The 23,923-nt window shown below is 40.0% G+C and overlaps 1 long non-coding RNA gene across 7 annotated transcripts; it reads left to right on the forward strand.

The window, feature by feature from the left end:
* The first annotated feature begins 359 nt into the window (after positions 1 to 359).
* On the forward strand, positions 360 to 4,646 carry LOC110915820. 7 transcript variants are annotated; one of them, XR_002579295.2, is made up of 7 exons: positions 360 to 931; positions 1,156 to 1,232; positions 1,502 to 1,581; positions 2,452 to 2,614; positions 2,723 to 3,449; positions 4,143 to 4,246; positions 4,363 to 4,646. It is a non-coding gene; the product is annotated as an uncharacterized LOC110915820 (long non-coding RNA). The 7 variants fall into 7 exon arrangements; XR_002579296.2 differs by having other exon boundaries at positions 2,505 to 2,614; XR_004872454.1 differs by having other exon boundaries at positions 2,505 to 2,601.
* The last annotated feature ends 19,277 nt before the right edge of the window (positions 4,647 to 23,923 follow it).

A 23,923-nucleotide genomic window follows, 5' to 3' on the forward strand; every position in this document is an offset into this window, starting at 1 on the left:
GTGGATCCAAAAAAAAGTTCGTTCTTCAAATTGCACCCAAAAAAGAAAGTAGCTCCACACAATGACTGTATGACATCATTTATTGAATGGTACAAGATAAAGAATTGATCAGTTTTTTTGAATGGCAAGAATTGATCATTTATTATTTGAATTCAGAGAAAGTATGACATCATTTAGGAATATATCTCGTTGATCCATTCAAATTTAGTCATGCATGTTTATGGGCCTGTGTTTGGGCTTCATATTGCTAATAGTGAAATAATGTAAAGTGGCCTTGTTGAGCCCAATCCGAGGACTAATCCAAATTCCAAAAGTTTTATTATATATTGTTGGAATACTTATGCATATGTTAGGATAACTAGAGTAGTTGAGAGTTTAGGTATAAAACTATCTATTATCTATATTAAAACAATACAAACTTATGCCACTTGGCATTCACTTAAACCACTCATTGCCACGTGTATTCCTCTTAATTCACGCGTTTTGTGTTTAGGCGCTAAAACAAAAGCCTGTAAACCCTAATGCAGTTTCTTCCTTCCTACGCCAATTATCTTTAATTCACCCATAAATGAATTCAATCAATGGCGGAGTTACCTTTTTATTCTCCCATTGATTGAGGGTTGTTACAATCAAAAACCCTACATCTAGCGTTTCCTTTCATCCTTTATCCTCCCAATTGAAATGAAAGATCTCATCTCTCTACCACCACATTAATGCCGCCACCATGGTGATGAAGATGATGAATACGATTTTGAGGATTGCAATTATGGTGATGAAGATGATACGGTCCGTTCGTTTTTATTTGATTTTTATGTTGTTAATGAATCTACTTATGTACATGATTGAATAGAATTTAGGGATTTGTACAAGAAGCTCAGAATCTAACATCTGGATGCTACAAGAAGCTTGAAATCGATGAGGACTAAAAGATGTAAGTGCTCGATTGATTATCAGAATCTCAATCTATATGCTTCGTTTCTTACTTATTGTGTTCTTTTAGGGTTTTGTGAACATATGAACCTTTTGTGAAGATTCTGATTTGTATCAATTTTTAGGGCTCTTATATTAGGGTTTTCTTATATTGACTTATTAATCTCATGGGAAGATAACGTTGTGTGGAGATGAGTTTTGTAAGTTTGTTAATTTGTGTTTCAGTGTGGAGATGGGTTTTGTAACTCAAATGGTTAGCTTATGTGAGAAGGAACCACCTGCAATCAAGAAGTCCAAAATAGGTACCGTTCATGAATTTCATCAAAATTTATTAAGCGCCATATAGATATCTTTTTTTGTTCAAGAAATTACAAATTATGTTTTTTGTTGATTCAAGCATAAATACACCCGTGAGTTCATTTCTCTAGCTTCTTAATTGATTGCAACAACTAGGGTTATGGTTTTAGTTTTTGTTGATTCAAGCAACATACAAGTTTTGTTTTGTTCAATTTGTGTGGTTTGAGGAGGCAAGACTAATCGGATTTTTTGTACGATTCTGGATTATCCGTAGGAAAGGGCAATATAGGTGGATTCAAGGCGCTTGAATCGTTTCCAGCCAAGGCATAACCCGAAGAACCTACTTCGAGCAAGGTATCCTGATTATTGTTGTAAAAGCTTTTTTATTTGCTGCAGTTTGTTTTGTTCATGGTAGTATACATTGAGAAAGTTGTAATGATTGTCTATAATGTGTTTTATTAATTATTTATTTATTTCTTTATATTATTGTAGTTGATTAGTTTAGTGGAGTAGTGGCTGCAGTTATTAAGTAGTGGGTTTAGTAAAAAAAATTGACCTCTTCACATCAACATGTCGCTTTTCTAAACTTTGTTGCTAACCTGCTTGGATGGGAATTAAACTGGGAGCTACTTCTACTTTATTGGGTTCCAATTTTTGGTATATGTTTTTTTTGTAGTGATTTTTATAGCATATGTGTGAGATTGCTATATGTGATTACGGTTGGTTTTGCACATTATTAATTAATGCTATAATAGAAGTTATCATGTTAGGAGTCAATACACAAGTAGCAGCATATGCCCAAAAAAAAAAAAAAAAACAATTAGGGGTGGATATGTCTTGATTGTGACCTGATGCACGTTAAGTTACCTTTTGGACCAGACTTATGGGTTAAATATAGAACAATTCCTAGAAATGAAAGGGGGTGAAAAGTCATAAGTCATTTAGCATATTATTCAAATGCTTATAACATTGTAACATGTTTTATTAAAATCAAAATTAATAATGGTATGCAGGTTAGCATAGAATATTTATAATTAATGCAGTTTTGATTCTTAACTTGCTAATGAGTATTTGAAAAAAAGCAAAGGAAAACTTTAATTAGAAAATAGAAAGCATAAATATATACTAGAGATCACTTCAGTAGGAAAATGAAAACTCTTATAGAAAACATTAGTTTTGACTTTTATAGAAAACATTAGTTTTAACCATTTTACATTCTTGTAGATTTATGTGTGCTGCTTCTATATGTGGCTTGATTAAAGACTGATGTGATTCAGGGTGGTTTTCCGGCGAGTTGGATACTCTGACTCGGGTAAAGATGTTGGGTGTTTTGCTGGGACTAATGTTGTATAGTGATAGTTGTTTGTTTTGCGGGTAAAGATGTTGGGTATTTAACTCAAAGCTGACTTGTGATTTCTTTTTGATTGATTTTCTTTAAAGCAATAGCTGCTACCTTATATGTTTCTCTTTATGATTAAATTTGCATTGTGTGCAGGCTTTGAGTCTTAGCAGAGTAGCAAGTCCTTGGAACTTCAATTTAATTCCTGGGTTTGCATACAATAGGGCCCGTAATTTAATACCTACAGTCATTACATATTTGATGACTATTTTTTTCATTGTTTTAATAAACGGACAAGCCGGTTCAATCAGGATTTAGAAGGTGTGCCTGTTCATTTTTGCTAAACGAACGGCTGAACCAGATCCATTGTGGTTCAGGTGCTGGGTTTACTTTATATGGGTGTGAAAACTTTGTGTTTTGTTAAGATGCCCGATGTGGGACTCCTTTTTTGTGGTAGAAAAATACCTTTTAGTTTTGTGGGACTCTTTAAGTGTAGATAGGTTAAATTTGAATAAATTTTTTGTATCAGTCTAGAAGTCTAGAACTCGTGATCTAAAAGAATTAGAAAATCTCTTTTTTGCCAACTTCGTGTCGGTGGTCTACTAATGTTTCTTAATGATAATAATGTTGGCAGGCGAAACAATAGTCAGTCTATTTAATGATGCCATCAAGTGGCTCATAAGACAAGATGCACACAAATGGTTATTGAACACAAGTACTCATATCCACGTACCATACAACCATTTGAAGCCTTAAGAGGGCAAACAATACTTTTTGAGCTTAGGATCAATAGCCGCTCCCACCCAGACGCGACACAGTTTGTTTTCAGCCAAGTGCTCAATGCAGTAGCCACTATACAACAAATTCCTCTCTTTATTTGCTGGTAATTATTCTTTTAAAAATGGGTCGAACAGGTCAGAAGGGTTATGGTAACTCTATTGCTTCACTGTAGATGTCAAACATGTTGGTTTCAGAATTCTTTGGGTCAAAACATATCATTTGAAGTGTGGTCAAAATGGGTTGCTATTGCATGCCAAAATTTTGATGCTCTTAAATCCGAACTCGAAACTTAGTTAAACCTCTTTTTATAGGTTTGTGCCTACAATAGCAACACACGGGTAAATGTCAACACTATTAAATGATAAAATTTATTGTGAGACCACCCATGTAACACATGGGTACTTAGACTTGATGTGTGTTAATAATATTGACCATTCAAAAAGGGATTACATTGTAAAGGGTGTTACGGGCAATTTTTGAAATTTGCAAAGTGTTATAGTAAATTTAAACTTTTTAAGCCATTATCAGTTTTTGATGGTACTTTTTTTGGCAATGCCTAGACTTTTATGGTCATACTAGACTAAAAGACTAAAACAATAAACTCTAGGTAACCGAATTTTTGGTTTGCTTTTACTTTCAAAGTAAATAATCAATCAAATCATACTATCAATATAAATAAATATATAATGTTTATACAATAAAATTATAATTTTTTGTTGTATTTATGTATTTCTATAATTGATCGAATTATCAAAATATGTATGGTCAGTTGGCAAAATGCCACCTTTTCATGTAGATATGTAGTAAGTGCAAATTCTGGTAAGAAGCAATCATTAGAAGAGATGTTGGTGGCCAAATTGCACATTCTGCAGGAGCTTCATTGAGCTTGCCTTATACAAGGTGTGTTGTTTTGGCCAAATTTAACTTACATAATAAGTTTTTCTTATAGAATTTTAATATATCTTTATATCAATTCCAATTTTTTAAAACTATTGTTTTGACCTTTATAATCAAAGTAAGACAGGTAAAGTAGCAAGGATTAAATATACAACTTCATTCACCTCAGCAAGCTGTGAATACAAGATTGTCCATGTATTGAGTCATATTTACAAGATTGTCCATGTATTGAGTCATATCCTAACCTTGGGCTATAGAATCCGACTTTGTTAAAATATATGTTTATCATTGGCCGTCAACTTTGGATGATTCCTTTCATCATGTACAATCATACTTGGTATATGGTTTGATTCGAACCTTGGGCTATAGAACCCGTAATCGCTTATTTCAACATCTGTCATCTTACTTGGTATATGGTTTGATTCGAAACTCAACAAACTTTAGATGTCTTACCTTATTTTTAGCTTAATTTTTTTAAGTTAGATTGAATCTAACGTCATTTGATACATTGCGTACCCGTGGGTAGAGAGATGGATTTCCTTACTTGAACGTTTTTATTCTTTCAAAGGATTATTTCAACAATTTTAAGTTATATATTTATGTGTTAAGCCACCCGCGAAACTCGCAGGGTCTTAGGCTAGTTATTGTATAAAACAAATAATGGAAATGTTCGTTATGCAAGCCATAAGTTTTACAAACGGGCTATTCTCTTCTTTAATTAAAGTAGATGATTGGCTTAGCTAGTTACATGATGTCGTGATACGTTGAAGTCGAGTTTGGCGCAAGTTCGTCATTGTTATATGTATTTGTATCAATGACGAAAATATTGTTGGTATTTATTTTTCCAAAACTTTATTTCATATCTAACTTATTTACATGAAATTTATGATTTTTCTAATAAATATCAATAGTACTGACAGATTACCAAAAGTGTCAATCCATCGGTATTTTGTCAAAAAAAAAAAAAAAAAAAAAAGTCTTGTTTACGGAACCAAAGAAGTTAGGGAACATTCGTCCTTGATACTACCCGTCAATGATTCATTGATATATTCCGTCGGTAATGTGTGAGGGTCTTGACACAAACTTACACAATATCCCACTTTAAATCAAATTTCATACAAAACTCATACCATGTTGTTGATAAATTTACGTGATCAAAATAAATTGTTTTTTAAAGGTAGTAAGCAGGGGCGGATCCAGATGTTTTTTGGGGGTTCCCAGGAACCCCCTCGGTTTGGCAAAAATGAAAAAAAGTTGAAACCTTGTATGATTTGGATAACAATATGTGCTAGTAGTCAACTTCAGGATGTAGGGAGTGGTTAGACACTTTGAATAGGTAAACTCTCAAATCACCCAATTAAACAGTGCCACGTCATTTTACCTATTTTGTTTATCTAATGCTCAAAAACGTTGGCGGTGGTTAGACACTTCGTAATAGGTAAACTATTTAAAAAAATGAAAAATGTGTGATTGGTTGAGAAGACATGGACCCCACCACACACCCCTCTCTCTCCCCTTCCCTCCCTCTCCCCAATTCGGTGAAGGTTCACCGCTACCCTTATGCTTGATCGGTAAACTGTGTGTTGGCGGTGGTTTACCGCTTCGGTAAACCAAGTTTACCGCGTGAAACCGCTCCCACACCGTACCCCCTCATTCTTCTGAATTATACACTTGGGTTTATAAACCCATTAAAACTAAAGAAATAGAGCACTAAGGGAAATATGGCTTACCTTGTTTTTTAAGAACTTGATTTTATTCAATCACGAGAAAGGGCTGACGAGGTATGGTATTGGACCCGACCCGAGCGGTCGGACTTTCTTGCTATGTATCACTTTTATAGTAATTATATATTATTATTGCGTACTAACCCGTGAAGCCCAACACGTTGTAGTTTATGCTACACTAGGCTGTGGGCTCGTAGAGAGAACCCCTAACTGGGCCTGGCCCATTGAGGTTAGGGTTTTCCCATATCTCCTATATAAGAAGGTCTCCACCTCCTTATTAGGGCATGAGATATAGGGCAACACACTTTTGTAGCTGGAAATAGGGGATTTTTCCTCTACCGGCCGTCTCTACATTGCCCACGTTTCTATCTTCTGGTTTATAGGTCTAGGATGAAGTGGAGAAGACGAGGTGTGGCCGTTCATCACCGTAGAAGTACTGACCCGTCTAGGTTCATTCTTTTACATTGGCGCCATCCGTGGGACACCAAGATCACAGCTCGTTTTCTCTCCAGTCCGTCCTTAAGGTCTGTTTTCCTTTGAGATTTTTACACGATTCTCAATAAAAAAAACTCCATATCTGGTATTCAATTTATACTTCCAAGGGTGAGAATCACCTTTTTTTCCATATAAAAACATGGATCTAGGAATTATCGTTCCCATCAGGGGATTTTACAAGTTGCTTTACATAAAGTACAAGCGATGGTAGACTATGTATAAGCATTTATGCGTGGGTAGTCATAAGCGGTGGCCCTATTTTTTTCTTTTTGATTTCAATGTGACGCAAGTAAGCAAGCCACACTACAACAATTGCAGCCGGGTATAGTGGGTGTTTGGATTAACTTATTTTAGAGGTACTTTTGACTTATTAACTTCTTAGAAGTTAGAAGGAATGCCAAACATTCTATGAGAAGGACTTTTAGGATTAAAAGGAATCCCAAACACCTTCTCAAAAAGACTTTTATGGATTAAATTAGCTTTAAAAAGGAGAAATTGAGAAGTTATAAATTGTAACTTCTCACTTTTGAGAAGGACTTTTGATAAGTCAGAAGTAAATAAGGAATCCCAAACACCCCCATAATCAGCACCAATAATCGCGTTGTTTTCCGCGCGAGGATCCAATATTAAAGATTACAGTTTTCGTGATGCGGATTTTTCGTAACCCGATATTTTAGCTCCTGGAACAAGCATGGCTGCACCACATATATGTCAGGAGCAGAGGCGGTCAATGAGACTAAAATTACGAGTTTCAAAACCAACGGTGGAAACACCACCGTGCGCACAACGAACTGTCTTTCTCCGATGTGAGGAAAGCAAGCTTCAAACAAGGTACAATCTTTGTCTTCATCTCTATTATGTCCTAAACAAATTACAACCTCCACCAAGAGTGCGAGCAAGTTCTGCATACGCTGGACACACGCCTGCTGCGCGAGCAAGTTTGGCACGCGCGGACACTCCGGTGCGCGAGCGAGCAAGTTCTGCACGAGTGTTACACGTCCGCCGCAACGCGAGCGCACCCCTGCTTGTCGGACACCCTCCGCTGTTGTCCGAGTAATCTCCGCTTAAGGATATATCATATTCTAACTAAAAAAAAGGATATTGCTTGTCAAATCGTTAAAATACCAATTCAAGTAATATCAAAAGAAGTCAACATACGATTCTAAACTTATAAACAAAATTTAACTGAGATCCCATATAAATTTGTTGGTTCGGAACCACTATATTAAAAGATGTTGGATTTTAATGATTATAATTACCAACTTTTAAGTGGTTCTCAAATATATAAAAATACTTGATATATGTCGGTGTATATATGTTCTCAAACTTGTTAAAATACTCGAGTTCACCCCCGCTTGTCGGACACACCACGTTGCCGCGCGGGTACTCTGCGTCTGCCGGACATACTACAACGCCTCTCGATTACACCCCGCCTCCATGGACAAGCTCCATCCTTGCCGTCACAAGTTATAATATTTCTCATGAATGGCCCAAAGGTTATAAAGTGACATGTTAATTTTAAGTGTCATGACTGCTAGACATATATGAATGGCTTCGGCACCTTCTTGTGTACTCCAACAGTTTGTGTATAAATTTTAAACATACATGGGCATATATTAATTTTGATTAATGTATGGACAATACAATTTACTTGTCCAGATGACTTGAATTATTTAGAAAGACAATGGTACATATTTCTTTCAACAAAAATAAGTTGGCTAAACTATAGCAAATCAAATCAAGTCAACTACATGGTTAACAGTTTATCGTTTTAATGTTTAACAATCATGTGATGTTTCCTAGACGTACTCGTATCATTGCTTATTATTAATCTATTTCAATGCTACTAACATCTATTTAGCAGCAATAAACTGATATCCGCATAGTGCAACACCTTTGGGAGGGTCAAATTGCTTTCACATATGACAGAGTATGGATGTATAGAACGAGCACCTCCTAAGGACAACGTTTCGGTACAGTGTTTTCCATATGTCAGACTCGTTATTACGACTTACCTTGTCAATTTATTTGTAGGACTGGAAATACATTCAATCGGTAAAACGCAACGAGTGATCCTCAAGCATGCCGATGAAACCCTAAAAAGCGCCTACATACGAGCAGGCCAGTCTCCATGCGAGCCCGCTGCTCTACATACGAGCACGTAAGTCGCCATGCGCGTAGGTGTGACAACTCGAATTTCCAAGATTTCTATTTCGCATTTATTGCACGTTCTTGTATTATTTAGTTGATTGATTGCACAATTAGTTGCTATGGAATTGTATACGTTTTGATACAATGAAGTGTGTTGTGTGATTGTGCATGGTTATGTGTTAATTGTGATAAACTTGTCAAATATGTAAACTTGGTGGTGGAACTATGAAATTGTTATGAGATGGTGTACATGTGTAAAATATAATACTTAGGGAGGTAGAGGGTAATTAGTGAAATCTTAGAGATACTTAACCCTAATCCCTTTTCACTAATCATTTGCACACAAAAACCAAAGCACGTACATTCACTTCCTCTGGCAATCATCATCACCAAGATATTCACTCTTGATTCCTCTCTTTCTCTAGAATCATTCAAGGTAATTGTTTATGAATTATTGTAATGTAATACTTGTAAACCCTAAATGATTGTTGATTGTATCGATTCTTAATTCTTGTGAACTCTTGAAAACCCTAGTTCTCCATATAATGTTATGTGATTTTGATTTGATTCTAATTATAATGATAATGACACTGAATGGTTGTTTAATCGATTGGTTTGGTGATTAAGAATACATGATTGATGTGATGATTGAGATGATGCTAGACTGACACAGTGTAATTAGGGTTTGATTGTATGAACAATAGAACGTAACTGTTGAATGAAAGAAGTGTAACTGATACAATCTCGATGAACGTATATGTGTTTTGTCAGAGTTTTTAATTTCAAGCTTGTCCGACCTTTATGTGATTCAAGCCCCGAGTTTATCAATGTCTATGCCTGAACTTTACTTGATTGTGATGTCCGAGCTTTGTTAAGGAAATGTTAATGTCCGAAGTTGTAAAGGTAGCAAAGAGTCCGAACTCTTTATAAGTGAACATGGTCCGATCTTGTTGATGAAACATCTTGCTGGTCCGAGTTTTGCTCAATGGAGAGGTGATTGTCTGAGTTTCAATCTCCTCACCTGGTCCGACCTTTTAACCCCTCCCCACATCCCTATTGGTCCGAGTTTTTAACCCCATGCCCCCTTGTCCGATGTTTAACCCTTGTAAAGGGGTCCGAGCTTTCAAACAACACAAGAAGGTCCGAGTTTCTGGTAGAAACACCATGTTCAGTCCGAGTTTTTGGTTGATTCACTTGGTCCGAGTTTTAAAGGGAACCATTAGTCCGACCTTTAAATGCTTGATGATGTCCGAACTTTATGATATATATATATATAAGGGGTCCGAGGTTGTTAAGGTGTGGTAGTCCGACTTTGTAAGATGAAAAAGGGTCAGAGTTTTAAGTTGATATGCATAGTCCGAGTGTTTAAAGTTGACTTCGGCCCAATTGATAACTCTGTTAATTAGTTACATATGTTAGTGTGTTAATACTATTAACTATCAACTGTGTTTAGCCTGTTAACTGAATCAAGTTTATAAACTCTGTTAACTGTATTAATTCTGTCAAGTTATGCAACTCTAATGAATCTGTTAACTCAGTTGGGTATGTCAATGGATAACTATGTTGGAATTAACTGAGAGAGCGCTTATGTGAAACTTGAAGTTGCATGAGATTGATTGACTGTTACATGATACCAGATGCAAAATGCTAAGCACACTATCTGTTATACTGTGATGTTACTTGCATGTGAATCATTACGAACATGAACTGACTGTATATATATGCATCACCTTAGGCCTTGATTGATTGATTGACTGATTTCTTGTGAGCACATAGCTTAGCATACCGAGCAAACCAAGGTGAGTTCACACCCTTACTAAGGCATGGGATTCCCAAGGGCTTGGGAATGGGATTGAAGGAATAAGGTTGAATAGATTCGTACTGACACTAATACTAGACTACCATACCAGCGTCCTCGGTTGTGCAGGACACATACGTAAACCTACGTATGCTTATACTACTTACTGTCCTCGGTTGTGCAGGACACAGGCGTAAAGCCCACATATGCATATGCTTCTTACTGTCCTCGGTTGTGCAGGACACATACTTATGTTTCTTACTGTCCTCGGTTGTGCAGGACACATACTTATGCTATTCACTGTCCTCGGTTGTGCAGGACACATACTTACAATCTACATAGACTTATACTTATCACTATCCTCGGTTGTGAAGGATACTCACTTAAAACCTACGTGTATTTATACTTACTACTATCCTCGGTTGTGAAGGATACTTATGGTTACGAATAGTCTAGTGGTTATACAACATGGGAAGCCCCCACCAATAGAACGTACTAACGGCCCAGTAGAGCCACCTGTTACATACGAACTTACTATTACGCATTTACTTTCTGTGAACTCGCTCAACTAGTTGTTGATCCTCTGTTACATGCCTTGCAGGTCGTTAGGTACATGCAGCTTGCACATGGAGGAGCTGGTCGTTGTGGGCTTGGATCGTGATTATCTTATTAAACACTTATGACGTTTCGTACTTAATTATGTTGGGTTTTGATTGTACGCTTCCGCTAAACAATGATAACTTACTTATGATTTTGGATCACCTTTCATATGGAATTGGTTTGGTTTAATGGCAATTACTTTTACTATATATATTGTTCTATATGATTGGTGGCTTGATCCTGGTCAGTCACGCTCCCAAGCGGTGATACTCCGCACGTGGATTTTGGGGGTGTGACAGATTGGTATCAGAGCCATTGGTTATAGAGAACTTGGTTTTGATATGGGAAAACGTTTTTATTAAAACCAGACTATAACCAGAACAGTGCTCTCAACGATCCACAACGACGCTTCGCTCCACGTGCAAGACTCAACATACTAGGTAATAAGGTTTATGTTTATTGCCTACTTGCTAGAGTTGCATAGAACTTTGCTCGTAGTATGCTTACATTACTTTGCTCACTACTTGTTATTGCTTGAGAACACCTACGTGCTTACACTCTTCTGTCATCGCACTATTCACGAACCTCTCTCACTTACGTTACATTTGCTATGAAGATCATGGCCGGACATATCAACATGACACAAGCCCGGTTGACGGCTCTCATTAATGAACGAATTGCTGCGGCACTGGCAGCCATACAAGCAGGAGGTCAACACGCTCAGTCACCTGCTTGCACCTTCAAAAATCTCAAGGATTGCCAACCTAGTACCTTCAGTGGAACTGAGGGGGTTGAAGGCCTCCTCCATTGGTTCGAGAGACTCGAAACTGACTTCGAGGTGCATGATTCCCCTGAGTCACGTAGGGTAAAGTTTGCTACTGGAACACTCGAAGGTGCTGCATTAACCTGGTGGAAAGCACAGGTTCAGATGTTAGGGCTGGCAGCTGCTAATGCCACCCCCTGGAACGAGTTCAAGGACTTAATTAAGGAAGAGTTTTGCAGTCGAGAGGACATCCACAAACTTGAGGTAGAGTTCCTCAACCTACAGATGGTGGGGTCTGAAATTGAAGTTTATACGAGGAGATCAAACGAGTTAGCCACACTTTGTCCTACTATGGTAGACCCTCCCACCAAACGTATCGAACTGTATCTCAAGGGTCTGGTGCCTGAAATTCAGAGTCATATGACCACAGCTAACCTTGGCACTATCCAACAAGCCACTCGACTGGCTCATCGTCTCACAGACCAGGCTGTAGAACAGAACAAACTACCGAAACGAGCTAAGACTGATACTGCATATGCTTCTAGAGATAACAAACGCAAGTGGGATGAAAACCTGAGCACGGGATTAATTTTGGTCCAGCCTCTGACGCAGCAGCAAGAGATAGATGACTACCAGAACCCCAGACAGCAGTTTTCTAGTAGTCATGGGCATAAAAGATATCGAGGAATTCACCCATGGTGCAACAAATGTAACAGACACCACGGTGGCCAGTGCAACAGGGGTCGTTGCCAGCGGTGTCTCAAGATTGGTCATGAAGCTAAGGATTGTCGAAACTCACGTCCTGTAACTCAAGAACAACAACGACCGCCTCAATCTTCACAGAATCAACAACAACAACAAAGTTTTAAAGGATGTTTTCAGTGTGATGCTAAAGATCACTACAAGAGGCATTGTCCGCATATGAACCAGGACCAGACTCAGAACCACGACCATGGAAACAGGGACGACAATGGTGATAGCGTTGCGGGAAACAGAGGAAACAATGACGCCGGGGCCGCGCGTACGTGATTGGTCAGGGTGACGCAAGGAATGATCTTATCGTAATAATGGGTAAGTTTCTTCTTGTCGACTTCTATGTTACTATATTGTCTGATTTGGGTGTGAATACCAATTATATGTCTTTGAAAGTTAGTCGAATGATAAAACGTACACCAACTCCCTTGAACACCAAACCTGTCGTAGTGTTAGCTTATGGTACAAGTCTAGAGGCCGCACATAGTTCAGGGTTGTAAAATTTTCCTCGCTGGGTAGATGTTCCCTATCGACTTCATTCCTATAGTTCTGGACAGCACCTACACCTCGCGCACCGTATCGCTTAGCTCCATCCGAATTGGAAGAACTATCGACGCAGCTACAAGAACTCTTGGATAAGGGATTTATCCGACCTATCTTTTCGCCTTGGGGAGCTCCAGTACTATACGTGAAAAAGAAGGATGGCACTTTCAGAATGTGCATTGATTATCGCGAACTGAACAAGGTCACAGTGAAGAACCGCTATCTTCTTCCTCGTATTGACGACTTATTCGACCAGTTGCAAGGGTCGAGCTACTACTCCAAGATTGATCTAAGGTCTGGTTATCATTAGCTGAGAGTCCGGGATGAGGACGTCTCCAAGACAGCATTCAGAACTCGCTACGGCCATTACGAGTTTCTTGTCATGTCATTCGGGCTTACGAACGCGCCTGCAGTTTCCATGGATCTTATGAACAGGGTGTGCATACCCTATCTAGACAAGTTCGTCATTGTCTTCATCGATGACATTCTGATCTACTCCAAGACTCAGGAGGAACACGAGCAGCACTTACGTCTTATCTTGGAACTTCTTCGAAGGGAACAACTGTACGCCAAGTTTTCAAAATGCGACTTCTGGCTTCGTGAAGTCCACTTCTTAGGCCATGTGGTGAACGGGGATGGGATTCATGTCGATCCATCCAAGGTAGATTCGATCAGGAACTGGCCTGCACCGCGTACACCGACGGAAAAACGCCAATTCTTGGGTTTGGCAGGGTACTACCGACGATTCATCAAAGACTTCTCCAAGATCGCACAGCCGCTCACAATGTTGAAACAGAAAGGTGTTACCTATCGTCGGGGTAATACACAAGAAACGGCTTTTCAGTATCTGAAGGATAGACTATGCAGCACACCTATTCTCTCACTGCCAGAGGGCACAGATGATTTTATGGTCTATTGTGACGCATCGATACAGGGGCTTGGTTGTGTATTGATGCAGCGGGATAAAGTTATTGCCTACGCCTCTCGTCAACTCAAAGTTCATGAACGGAATTATACAACGCACGATTTAGAGCTGGGAGCTGTTGGTTTCGCGCTTAAGATATGGCGACACTACCTGTACGGTACCAAGTGCACAATTTACACCGATCACAGGAGTCTCGAGCATATCTTCAAGCAGAAGGAATTGAACATGCGTCAACGACGATGGGTCGAGTTACTTAATGATTACAAATGCGCCATCAAGTACCATCCAGGCAAAGCCAATGTTGTGGCTGACGCTCTCAGTCGAAAAGACACCTTACCTAGGCGCATACGAGCCTTGCAGCTCACTATCCAGTCCAGTCTTCCTGCACAGATACGAGATGCTCAGGTGGAAGCATTGAGACCAGAAAACGTGAAGGCTGAAGCTTTACGTGGCCCAAGGCAACGATTAGAACAAAGGGAGGACGGCGCCTATTATGTAACAGGACGCATTTGGGTCCCACTATATGGCGGCTTACGAGAGCTTGTGATGGATGAAGCTCATAAGTCTCGCTACTCGATACATCCAGGTACGGATAAGATGTATCACGATCTCAAAACAACATATTGGTGGCCTAGCATGAAAGCCCACATCGTTACTTACGTCGGCAAGTGTTTGACATGTGCCAAGGTCAAAGTGGAGTATCAGAAACCAGCGGGCCTACTTCAACAACCCATGATACCACAGTGGAAATGGGAAGAAATTTCCATGGATTTTGTTACAGGCCTACCTAGATCCCAGCGTGGGAATGATACCATATGGGTGATCGTGGATCGACTCACCAAGTCTGCACACTTCCTGGCTATTAAGGAAACGGATAAGTTCTCCACTCTCGCAGACATCTATCTTAAAGAAGTTGTTTCAAGGCACGGGGTGCCCACCTCCATCATCTCGGATCGGGATGCACGATTCACGTCAGAGCTATGGCAAGCGATGCACAAAGCGTTTGGCTCCCGTTTAGACATGAGCACAACTTATCACCCTCAGACGGATGGGCAGTCTGAGCGAACGATCCAGACTCTTGAAGACATGCTTCGAGCATGTGTTATCGATTTCGGCAACGGCTGGGAAAAGCACCTCCCTTTGGTGGAGTTTTCTTACAATAATAGTTATCACACCAGCATACAAGCCGCTCCATTTGAGGCATTGTACGGACGTAAATGCCGGTCACCTCTCTGCTGGGCAGAGGTGGGGGATAGTCAGATTACGGGTCCAGAGATTGTAGTGGACGCCACAGAAAAGATTGCACAAATACGACAACGCATGGCGGCAGCACGCGACCGTCAGAAAGCCTACGCGGATAAGCGTAAGAAGCCATTGGAATTTCAGGTCGGGGACTGGGTTTTACTTAAAGTCTCACCCTGGAAGGGTGTGGTTCGATTTGGTAAACGAGGCAAACTCAATCCACGGTATGTTGGACCGTTCGAAATCACTGAAAGAATAGGCCCGGTAGCCTACAGACTGAACCTACCAGCTGAACTCGGTGCAGTTCACAATGTATTTCACGTGTCGAATCTGAAGAAATGCCTATCAGATGAGACCCTCATAGTTCCTTTTAAGGAACTCACTATCGACGAGCGGTTGCAGTTCGTCGAGGAACCAGTTGAAATCACGGACCGGGATGTTAAGGTCCTCAAACACAAGAGAATCCCTCTTGTTCGAGTTCGTTGGAACTCCCGACGTGGCCCAGAGTACACCTGGGAACGCGAAGACCAAATGAAAGAAAAGTACCCCCAGTTATTCGAAAACCGTGCAACCACTACTGAGACTGAAGCTACTACTGCGGAATATCGGGACGAAATTCCAAATCAACGGGGGGATGATGTAACACCCCAGGAAAACCAGTGAACACTACAGCTTACCTAGCTTCCTCAGTGAGTGCGTACCAAATTTCGGGATGAAATTTCTTTTAAGTTGGGGATAATGTGACAACTCGAATTTCCAAGATTTCTATTTCGCATTTATTGCACGTTCTTGTATTATTTAGTTGATTGATTGCACAATTAGTTGCTATGGAATTGTATACGTTTTGATACAATGAAGTGTGTTGTGTGATTGTGCATGGTTATGTGTTAATTGTGATAAACTTGTCAAATATGTAAACTTGGTGGTGGAACTATGAAATTGTTATGAGATGGTGTACATGTGTAAAATATAATACTTAGGGAGGTAGAGGGTAATTAGTGAAATCTTAGATATACTTAACCCTAATCCCTTTTCACTAATCATTTGCACACAAAAACCAAAGCACGTACATTCACTTCCTCTGGCAATCATCATCACCAAGATATTCACTCTTGATTCCTCTCTTTCTCTAGAATCATTCAAGGTAATTGTTTATGAATTATTGTAATGTAATACTTGTAAACCCTAAATGATTGTTGATTGTATCGATTCTTAATTCTTGTGAACTCTTGAAAACCCTAGTTCTCCATATAATGTTCTGTGATTTTGATTTGATTCTAATTATAATGATAATGACACTGAATGGTTGTTTAATTGATTGGTTTGGTGATTAAGAATACATGATTGATGTGATGATTGAGATGATGCTAGACTGACACAGTGTAATTAGGGTTTGATTGTATGAACAATAGAACGTAACTGTTGAATGAAAGAAGTGTAACTGATACAATCTCGATGAACGTATATGTGTTTTGTCAGAGTTTTTAATTTCAAGCTTGTCCGACCTTTATGTGATTCAAGCCCCGAGTTTATCAATGTCTATGCCTGAACTTTACTTGATTGTGATGTCCGAGCTTTGTTAAGGAAATGTTAATGTCCGAAGTTGTAAAGGTAGCAAAGAGTCCGAACTCTTTATAAGTGAACATGGTCCGATCTTGTTGATGAAACATCTTGCTGGTCCGAGTTTTGCTCAATGGAGAGGTGATTGTCTGAGTTTCAATCTCCTCACCTGGTCCGACCTTTTAACCCCTCCCCACATCCCTATTGGTCCGAGTTTTTAACCCCATGCCCCCTTGTCCGATGTTTAACCCTTGTAAAGGGGTCCGAGCTTTCAAACAACACAAGAAGGTCCGAGTTTCTGGTAGAAACACCATGTTCAGTCCGAGTTTTTGGTTGATTCACTTGGTCCGAGTTTTAAAGGGAACCATTAGTCCGACCTTTAAATGCTTGATGATGTCCGAACTTTATGATATATATATATATATATATAAGGGGTCCGAGGTTGTTAAGGTATGGCTAGTCCGACTTTGTAAGATGAAAAAGGGCCAGAGTTTTAAGTTGATATGCATAGTCCGAGTGTTTAAAGTTGACTTCGGCCCAATTGATAACTCTGTTAATTAGTTACATATGTTAGTGTGTTAATACTATTAACTATCAACTGTGTTTAGTCTGTTAACTGAATCAAGTTTATAAACTCTGTTAACTGTATTAATTCTGTCAAGTTATGCAACTCTAATGAATCTGTTAACTCAGTTGGGTATGTCAATGGATAACTATGTTGGAATTAACTGAGAGAGCGCTTATGTGAAACTTGAAGTTGCATGAGATTGATTGACTGTTACATGATACCAGATGCAAACTGCTAAGCACACTATCTGTTATACTGTGATGTTACTTGCATGTGAATCATTACGAACATGAACTGACTGTATATATATGCATCACCTTAGGCCTTGATTGATTGATTGACTGATTTCTTGTGAGCACATAGCTTAGCATACCGAGCAAACCAAGGTGAGTTCACACCCTTACTAAGGCATGGGATTCCCAAGGGCTTGGGAATGGGATTGAAGGAATAAGGTTGAATAGATTCGTACTGACACTAATACTAGACTACCATACCAGCGTCCTCGGTTGTGCAGGACACATACGTAAACCTACGTATGCTTATACTACTTACTGTCCTCGGTTGTGCAGGACACAGGCGTAAAGCCCACATATGCATATGCTTCTTACTGTCCTCGGTTGTGCAGGACACATACTTATGTTTCTTACTGTCCTCGGTTGTGCAGGACACATACTTATGCTATTCACTGTCCTCGGTTGTGCAGGACACATACTTACAATCTACGTAGACTTATACTTATCACTATCCTCGGTTGTGAAGGATACTCACGTAAAACCTACGTGTATTTATACTTACTACTATCCTCGGTTGTGAAGGATACTTATGGTTACGAATAGTCTAGTGGTTATACAACATGGGAAGCCCCCACCAATAGAACGTACTAACGGCCCAGTAGAGCCACCTGTTACATACGAACTTACTATTACGCATTTACTTTCTGTGAACTCGCTCAACTAGTTGTTGATCCTCTGTTACATGCCTTGCAGGTCGTTAGGTACATGCAGCTTGCACATGGAGGAGCTGGTCGTTGTGGGCTTGGATCGTGATTATCTTATTAAACACTTATGACGTTTCGTACTTAATTATGTTGGGTTTTGATTATACGCTTCCGCTAAACAATGATAACTTACTTATGATTTTGGATCACCTTTCATATGGAATTGGTTTGGTTTAATGGCAATTACTTTTACTATATATATTGTTCTATATGATTGGTGGCTTGATCCTGGTCAGTCACGCTCCCAAGCGGTGATAATCCGCACGTGGATTTTGGGGGTGTGACAGTAGGCTCCTTTATATACGAGCGAGCACACATGCGCTAGCAAGCGCATGCTCCTTTACTTACAAGCACGTAAGTCGCCATATGCACATGCTCCTTTGCATATGAGCACGCTAGCCTCCAGGCGAGCCTTCTGCTCCACATGTTTATCTCCATGCGACTCTGCTGCTTTACATAAGAGCGTGTAAGTCGCCCGCGCGCTCATGCTTAGTTACATACGAGCACGCTTACAAAGTATAAACTGTATCACGGGCATATTTTGTCGCGCGGGTAACCTCTGTATCACGAGCACACCTCGTCGCGCGAGTGCTCTCACACGCCACTACCGGGGAAAACCTTTAGTCAACTCGCCACTGTCGGTGGAAGCTTTTATTTAAACCCGCCACCGTCGGCGGAAGCTCTTTGCTTAATCCGCCACGTCGGCGGAAGATCTTTGTTTCACCCGCCACGATGGCGGAAGCTTTTTGCTTAACCCGCCATTCCGGTCGAAGCGTAATAATTGACCTGTCACTACGAGGGAAGTTTTTCTTTCATCAAACCCGCCTTTCTGATGGAAGATTCTTACCCAATCCCTCTCTGACGGAAGCTTTCATTCATCCAGCCATTACCGGCTGACGTCCTTTAATGTTCCGCCAGCTCGTGCGGACTCCCTTCTTCAGGTCAGGATCTTTCCTTCAACCGCCCAGATTAAATTACCTTTAGCACGTAAAAGCTTGCTGCTACGGATTAAAGTATGCCATCATCAACTCAACGTTTATGGCCGATGACAGACCAGGAAACTCACACAAAATGTGTATTTCACCTGGTTATGAGCCTCATGTTTGACATAAATCCAAAAATTGTTTATGCACCTATCCAAGACTAGGCTCCAGTAAAAAACTTTATGAGGCACAACTATAAAAGTTTTAAGTACTATATATTCCTACAATTCATTCAGTAGTATGTACTTGTCAACAAGCATCAAATCACAAGTAGGATAAATGGCAGTTGTGACTTGCGAAGTAGGTCAATTATAGCCAACCTTGGAACTAGAGGCTACATGTCTAACATTGGCATAGCTTATGTACCAAAGACATATATCACTGCATTTAGATACAATCAACACCTTTATGCGATATAACTTCTCACACTTATATGGCTTATTGAAATTATTTTTGAGTTGAATATTACTTGTTGGATAATGTCAACTGATGATATATGAGCTAGCAGTCTTGACTAAACTGATGAGGTGCCAGTAGTGGAACACCTTAGTAAAAAAAACGTGCAGAACAAGAGGCGTTGTTTCCTATTCTAGAAAAGTTGTGAAGCAGTGATGCATTTGGTGTGGTCTGCCTACCACGCTAGGCACTTACCCGCTGATCTACATTACTAATTATGCACTTATCGCGTAACATCAGCCATCTTATACGCTCACCAGGTAACACGCTTGCCTAACAAACTAGATACTGAATAGGCAAAATAAAGGCGAGTATTCAGTTCCGATATTTCGGTTTATACACCGAATCACCTTCATACAACGATATGGTTCAGTACATCTCATGCATGTATCCATTATTTAAGTATCCACTTCACTAGTTGAAAATTACTAACACAATTTTGCAGCGTCGGATCGTACAACTTAAACAGTATGACACAGTGGGAACCACCATTATGGGACACTACCACCAAATCTGGGTATCCTAGTTTGGACATATCAATCAATTCACACGCCGAATGACCTTCATCCAAGAACGTGGTTCTGGGGCCACTTACAAACAAGGGTCAACACCTTTAAATACAAAAGGCGAGAACAAAAGCATTGAACCCGGGGATGGGCACAGGGTAAGTCTGCTGTCACGGATGGACGCCCCTTAGTGCTAACATACATCATCAAAGTTGGGGAACCACCCTACCAATATATCTCACCAAGCAAGGTATGAGATTATACTATAATAATGCTTTTACGCGGATTACAGTAAGACTCACCTACATGATTTAATATAGAATTATGCAAAATCTGCCTCATATTTAATATCTACGTAATTGTGGGTATTATTAAGATAGGCAGGAAATATCTACACATGCACCGTCCAAGCTCATCTTGGCAACAAATGTTAGACCACAAAAAGGATGGCAAAAGGTTACTATTAGTCATAGTGAACCAAATGTGTCAGATAAAATCCATAACAAACACTAAGCGGGATTTTTTACACACTAGGCCATTGCAACGCCACTTAAGTGCATGTAAGACCCTCGCGGGGCACTACTATTTTAGGTGGCCTTATTCATAAAAAAATTCTTGCACTTTATTTAGCAAGTTCAATACTACTAACATATTGAGCATGACTGTACTAACGCACTACTATATCTGGACACGGTCACTCGGTCTGAGTATCCTGACACAGCCATCGTAACATACGAGATAAGTAGTCCTTATTTAAGGATGTAGCTTGAGGTAAAACCTTATATCCATTACATCATTATGTGACCTCGCATTATAGTTAGGTTATGTGCTCTCATATGACATTACGCTATATTATATGTGAGTCTTGTTTGAAAAGCATGATATATCCTATCACATACGATATAATCATATATGTACTTACATCACTGCTTAAAATACGTGCCATTCAAGTTCAATGCTATTGACATAATTCAACAGCACTGAACTGGGGGACTAGCAGGGTATAACACCACTACGCCTTAAAAGTGATCACCTTCTCTTAGGCCGTCCATTAAGATGATATCACTGCACATCATCCCGCATTGGTTCTTATATAATGTGGATGTCTCAATACGCCAGACAGTATTTATACCTTTCACATCATTTGGCCCACGACTGTACCACTTGACACAACATATGTAATTTGGTAGTCAAGACAAACGCAAAACAAAACCAATATACTTAATTATTCGAATAAGTATTCCACACGCTATGCGACATGGAAAATACTTATTCGGATATGTATTCTCCACACCAGTCTACGACATGGATAAAAGAAAACCCTCACGCCACAGTCGGCGAGGTAAATGGACATGCCACCTACTATAAGCATTCCACACGCCAGTGCGCGTCCAGGAAAAGCACGTAGTAGCCTACATAAAGTGCTCATTCACGCCTAACGCATATAAAGCATTTTATTATCTCAATGAGTGTTCACTCACGCCAAGCGCGTAGAAAGCACTTTGTTGTTCAAGTGTTCATTACCGCCGCACGGGCTATAAAGCACTTTCTGATATCTACAAGTGTTGATATAAAGATTTGTAAACAAAACATACCATCGCATTTAAACTGCATATTACGGTACAAAATATTACCACCGCATTTGAACTGCATATCACGGTAAAAAAACAACTCTGACACGAAATATTTTTCATAATAACAAAGTCATATGATCAAATTATACAAGGCTAAGAGTGGGCATCTTGGTAATAGATGTATTCAACCACTACTACTCCGATGGGTATCTTGGTAATAGATGCACAACCACTGATGAAAAACCAAGTACTTGTCCCACAATTATACAAACATTGTGGGAAACATAAATAACGCTCTAAGAACCCTTTTGAGGTCACTAAGCATAGCAAGCACTTCTGCAAGGGTGCATTGTATAACATTCTTCTGGACTGCAACGATGATTGCTATAGTCGAGTCATCAATAACGACGGCTGGTACAACTGCCAGCAGTTCTACATTCGCTTAAGGTGGCATAACATCGGCATGTGCATTTATGACCACCAATGGCTGCACATTACGACAACGGAGATCCTGATGACACGGACGCGTGGTAGGGACCGTCATCACATCAACATCAACTCTTTCAATGAGTTGAACGCCGTTAGCGCACCATATGTTAACCAACAAAAGTCACACCACAGGTTGGATATTCTATAGTAGCCCCCATGACTATGGGTGCACCGCTAAAACAGTGCCACACCTAAAAAAATCATCCAAAGGCGAGGTACTTAACTACCAAAACTAAGCCTGTTCCAAGACTCGTGCACGAGACCTAACCACGTACGCGCAACCTTAACGAGCCCATGGCAATGCACCAGTACAAATGGCAACTGCCTGCAATCAATCAGCTTGCGCCAGGTTTATCCAACCAGTTTCCACGATCGTGTGATATTCACTGCTCCAATATCTCCACTCACAGCTAACGATAACCACAACAAACGTGGCCAACAACTTTCTCACACTCGGACGACAAGTAAGCCTAAAATTAGTGATCTTCACTCCCGAGCTCCTAATAAGTCTAAGTGCTCCTCTCACACTTACACGCGAGAGCAACACTAGACTGGGGGACATGACGAGGTATGGTACTGGACCTGACCTGAGCGGTCGGACTTTCTTGCTATTTATCACTTTTATAGTAATTATATATTATTATTGCGTACTAACCCGCGAAGCCCAGCGCGTTGTAGTTTATGCTACACTAGGCTGTGGGCTCGTAGAGACAACCCCTAACTGGGCCTAGCCCATTGAGGTTAGGGTTTTCCCATATCTCCTATATAAGAAGGTCTCCACCTCCTTATTAGGGCATGAGATATAGGGAAACATACTTTTGTAGCTGGAAATAGGGGATTTTTCCTCTACCAGTCGTCTCTACATTGCCCACGTTTCTCTCTTCTGGTTTACAGGTCTAGGATGAAGTGGAGAAGACGAGGTGTGGCCGTTCATCACCGTAGAAGTACCAACCCGTCTAGGTCCATTCTTTTAAAGGGCTGTTAACAAGCTAAGCTCATCTGGGCCTACTCGAGCTTGAATTTTAAATCGAGCTGAAATTAAATTCGAGCCCACTCGGCTGGGCTCAAGTTAGCTCGACTAAACCTCGAACAATTAAATTTACTAGTATAAAAGCACATAAACATGATTCAAATACAACGGAATGTACCAACGGGCTAATTTGCAACTTTCTTTGGCCAAAGGACAAAATATGTAAGTTTCGCTTATCAATTCTTTTGTTGGCTTACTAATAGGGTGGTGATCCATTGTCAAAGACAAAGCCTACGTCGTCGAGTCATGTCATGTCATGTTTGTAATAGGATAAATGTTAGATTATTCGGTTTTTGTCATGTAATGCTCTTTCGTACGAATGTAATCCATCCGTGCGAAGGAAGTCCATTCCCACAGATGAGAGACTAGTCCGCACGAATGAGTAGTTTGGTAGTTCGTACGAATGTAGGTTTTTAGTCGTACGAACGTAGTGATATCTCATCTGCACGAAGGTAGGGTTATCTTGTCACACCCCAACCGATGGCGGAAACATTAGAGTGAGACGAAAACAAATCGCTCAAAG

The sequence above is a fragment of the Helianthus annuus genome, chromosome 11, assembly GCF_002127325.2.
Source record: "Helianthus annuus cultivar XRQ/B chromosome 11, HanXRQr2.0-SUNRISE, whole genome shotgun sequence".
Lineage (NCBI taxonomy): Eukaryota > Viridiplantae > Streptophyta > Magnoliopsida > Asterales > Asteraceae > Helianthus > Helianthus annuus.